The following is a 4974-nucleotide window of genomic DNA, read 5'->3' on the forward strand; positions in this document are numbered from 1 at the left end:
GAGTGGATCCCTAACAAGTATGACTAGTGCCAAAGAGGACATGTGCACCTAGACATAGAAAACTATATGAAGATGAGGACAGAAATTGGGGTAAGCATTTCTACAAGCCAATGAAGTCCAAAGATCATTAAGGTGGCCTAAGAAGAATGAATATATCCAAAAAGGTTCAGACACAATGGTCAATGACATTCTTCCAGTGTGGTTTCCCTCTTATTTTTGAGAAATTGCTTTTTCAGAGTGATTTTTCTCCTTATCTCCTATAATATGTACTTATTACTGTCCATATGCATTTACTTTCTGGTGTGCTGCTGGTAAGATACACAGGAGATATGTGAGCAGAAAACTGCAGGCTAGAGGTGGGAGCTACAGCTGGGCCTACATGATGGCATTAACCATGGGCATGTAAGACTGGAGCATGGTGGCAGCTAAAGTCACTGCCAAGCCTCTTACTGTGCTTGTCAGCTTCCTGTCATCCCCACTGTCTTTAGTCTGCTCCAAGGGCACATTCACCTGAATGTAGAAATTACAGTGTCTAGAGCTGGGAAGGCTACTGTCTAATGCAGCCACGGTCTGAGCCTTCCTTCAGCAGTAGGTGATACTGGCTCTCTGATGTACATACCCACAGCCAGCTTAAATATAAGCACCCAGGTTCTGTTGCTTCAGTTGCCCAGGTTGCCAAGTAGCTCAGTCATTCTTGAACAGCACGTCTTGTCCAGGAGAAAGCACCGTGTGGCCCTCAGGCTGAATACCTAGCAGACAAAGACACAGATAGCGAGGATTCCTGTGTCCTAGGTCATGTCCCCAAGCATTCCTATGCCCTGGCTTTTAGAGAATTTCCTGTCCTTGTACATTGCGCACTCTGACTCAGGTGTAGTTGTCCTCAGCTCTGAGAGCTAAACAACAAAAGAAGAAGAATGGAGGGAAGCATTGTCTTTGAATATAAACTGATAAATGTGCACTTGATCTGGGTTTTCTCTCCCTCTGGTCTGTGTACTGGCTGTGACAGATAGCCAATAGTGGCACCAAACTAGATATAGAATACATTGTCCTCAAAACGTTTTTTTCCTTTTTAAATATCTATTTATTTTTATTGGAAAGTCAGATTTACAGAGAGAAGGAGAAACAGAGAAAGATCTTCCATCCGCTGGTTCACTCCCCAAATGGCTGCAATGGCCAGAACTGAGCCAATCCAAGGCCAAGTGCCAGGAGCTTCTTCTGGGTCTCCCACACGGGTGCAGGCTCCCAAGGCTTTGGGCCGTCCTCGACTGCTTTCCCAGGCTACAAGCAGGGAGCCAGAAGGAAAGTGGAGTAGCTGGGTTATGAACTAGCACCCATATTGGATCCTGGTGCATGCAAGGCAAGGATTTTAGCTACTTGGCTACCATGCCGGACCCTGTCCTCAAAACTTTCTTGGGGGCCCAGTGCTGTGGCCCAGTTAAGGTCCTCCCCTTGAACACACTTGGATCCCTTATGGGCGTCGGTTCTAATCCCGGCAGCCCCACTTCCCATCCAGCTCCCTGCTTGTGGCCTGGGAAAGAAGTTGAGGATGGCTTAAAGTCTTGGGCCCCTGCACCTGCATGGGGGAGACCTGGAGGAGGTTCCTGGCTCCTGACTTGGATCGGTGCAGCACTGGCCATTGCGGCCACTTGGGGAGTGACTCATCGGATGGAAGATATTTCTCTTTGTCTCTTCTCCTCTCTCTATATATCTGATTTTACAGTAAAAATAACTGAATCTTTAAAAAAATTTTTCCTGGCCCTCCCTGGGTTCTCCATTTGAGGTCTCAGGTTATACAATGTGGCCTGAAGCCATTCTGAAGCCAACAACAAATAATAAACTGCGCATTAAGTATCCAGTTATTGCCAGGCCATGTCTGCCCAGTCATTCCTCCAAGGGGCTTTCCAGCTTATGGAGGTCCAGGCACAGTTGTTTCGAGGACTTCACCTGCCAACTTTACACTGAGTTTTCTTGAGCTCAGCAGCATTGATGACCTTGCCACACTTGTCACATTGGTCGCTACAGGCTTCTTCAAAAACACAGAGGGGACATATATCCTCCACGAAATAGTCAGCCAAAGAGTTGGGCACGGTACTTACACTTCAAGTCGCTCCACAGTACTGTGAAGCATAAAACCTCATTACAGCAACCACTGGAAGATGTGCTGGCTGATTTTGGTCTGTGAAGTAATGATGCAAAAAAAAAAAAAAACCATTAATTAAACCACTGGTAGATGCCATAATGGATAACATGGTTTTTGTCACATATCTCTTAGTCCTTGCTCATAGCCTCTGTGTCTATACCATACTTAATCTTTCCCATGCAATAGAGAATGTTCCAATGGAAAGGTACCGGACAAAGATATTATCACTGAATATGCAACCAATGATGTTTTCAAGGTGAAGAACATTGCAGTTATAGGAGAGGCAATGTGATGAGCACATTCCTTTCCCCAGCCACAGGCAGAAAATGTATTTTGCTGGGGCCAAAGCAGGGGCAAGCTTTCTAGATTGTTCTCCTGAGCAGTTAACAGCCTAGGTGATCTCTTCCTCAGATAGGGTAGTCGTCTCTTCCTCTTTCACAGGTCATTGTTGACAGTTCTCTACTCAGGTGGCCTGGGCTAGAGTTGTGGGCGGAGTTGGGGTTCAAGAGCCAGGACCCCTTGCTGTTCCAGCACAGTCTCCGGAGTTGTCTAACATGGTTTCTTGGGTACTCAGTGTCTAGAAGCAGCTGTACAGGACTCTCAGTTTCTCTAAGAGGTCAGCTGAGTCTTTGACTAAAGGGTATAATTTCACCCACAAAACAATGTCAGCTAGAGATTCTATCTCCCCTGCCAGGAAAGGACAGTTCTGATGACTCAAGCCATGCTCAATGTGAGTTAAGGCCTTTGGATTGGTCAAGAACATTCTCCCCGTTCTTGCTTAGGCAGCTATGGGTAGCAGGCAAACTTGTTACAGCTCTGTTGCTGGCCATTTCAGTTGCTGGTTGCTGAGGTCATCTTGCTTGAAGCGACATAACAGAAAGAGGGATTGGCAGATTGCGCTAGTGGAGAAGAGATCACTTCCTCCATCTGGTTGCAGGGCAGGGACTTAGGCCAGTTCAGGAATGGAACCGTACATTCTTTGGGGCTTGTGTTGCCGATAAGCAGCTCTGTTCTGCCCAGAGCATTCCCCAGCCAGATCCAGTGATGGTTTTCAAGGTTGCTACAGATCATAAACAGCGTCATTTGGCCGTGAATTCCACTTTGATCTCAAAGGGATTTCTTAATCAGTACTGCTGGGAAATTTTACCCAGATAGTGTCATTTTGATCCTCCTTGGGGACACTTAACACCACCGATGAACCTCCTCCTTGGCAACTCTCCATTATCTTCTGTAACACTGTATTTTCAAGTCTTTCATCTCCCAATATTTCTATATCTTATCTATGTCTTTCTTAGTTCTTCTATTTATTCTTTCCACCTAATTGTAAACTTTCCCCCAAATCCATCCCTGTGTAATCATAACAGCCTTGCACAAGCAAATTCAAATAGAGTGACCAAATAAGTAACATAAATATGTGAAAGCAGCTGAAAGAGGATTATAGAAACTTAACTTTGTGTTTCACATCTGAAAGAGATGGTTGCAACTAAGCTTTAGTTATGTGAGTTTCAGTCCTGTTAAATTTTTGGATTTTTCCAAGAAAAACCAGAAATTTTGACTTTTGTGGATAATTTATAATATTGTCAAATTAAAAATTTGGAAGTATTTATGTAGCACTGTGAAGCTCTGTGTCATGAATTATCAACACACTGGTTCTATTTGCCTTTTAAATTTCATATAATCACATTTAGATGAACCCTAATCTAGATTTCTAGCCACAACCTCTCTCTCTCTCTTTTTAAAACATTTATTGATTTTTATTGGAAAGGCAGATATACAGAGAGAAAGAGATACAGAGAGAAAGAGCTTCCAACTGCTGGTTCACTCTCCAAGTGTGCACAGTGGTTAGAGCTGAGTCAATGCAAAGTCAGGAGCCAGGAGCCCCTGCCAGGTCTCCCATGCGAGTTCAAGGTCCTAAGGCTTTGGACCATCCTCTACTGTTTCTTCAGGCCACAAGCAGAAAGCTGGATAGGAAGTGGAACAGCCAGGACACAAACCAGCACCCATGTGGGATGCTGGTGCATGAAAGATGAGTATTTAGCCACTAACTAGGCCATCATTCTGGGCCCAGGATTTCTCTCTTGAGTTGTAGATTTTTACATCTAAATATCCATTAAATGTCTCTATTCAGATGTTATTGATAGGTATATATCTAATTCTTTTATTTCTACTATCTTAATTCCAGTATCCAACATCATTGTTTAAACTTCCCAAATATGCACAAAACCTTCCATTATGCTTTCTTTTTTTTTAAAATTACATTTCATTTTATGACAGCTTCATAGGCTCTGGGATTCCCCCAACCTCTCCCCATGCCCTCCCCCCATGATGGATTCCTCCACCTAGTTGCAGTATTACAGATCAAATCCAGTCATAATTCTTTCATTGCAAGCATGTACTTTGCATAGCGTCCAGCATCTTATTGTCCAGATACATTCAACAGTTTCTTGGGGAGACCATCTTTGGTCTATGCTTTCTTTAATTTTATTTTTTCCTCATGTTTAACACTACATTAGGTGATGATATCAACAAATGACAATAGAAATGATAACAAAGAACCAAGAAAAAATAAGTAGACAAAAATTTAAAAAAACTGTTGTTCATCAGGTATGTAAACAAAGGCTATACACAATAACTTAACCCTGGACTGTCATTATGCTTTTGAAAAATTATTTACCTATTTGCAAAAAGCAGAGCAAAACAGAAAGAAGGAAGAACACAGCAAAAAATCTTCCATTCTCTGATTCAGTCCCCAAATTGCTACAATGGACAGTACTGATCCAGGCTGAAATCAGGAGCCCTGAGCTCTATCCATCTCTCCCATGTTGTTGGCAGGG

General features: G+C 43.3%; 1 pseudogene; it reads right to left on the minus strand.

Moving 5' to 3' along the window:
* Positions 1–375: 375 nt before the first annotated feature.
* Positions 376–3247, minus strand: LOC121171140 (annotated as a pseudogene).
* Positions 3248–4974: the final 1727 nt, after the last annotated feature.

The sequence above is a fragment of the Ochotona curzoniae genome, unplaced genomic scaffold (assembly GCF_017591425.1).
Source record: "Ochotona curzoniae isolate NIBS_2020 unplaced genomic scaffold, NIBS_Ocur_1.0 contig_1274, whole genome shotgun sequence".
NCBI lineage: Eukaryota > Metazoa > Chordata > Mammalia > Lagomorpha > Ochotonidae > Ochotona > Ochotona curzoniae.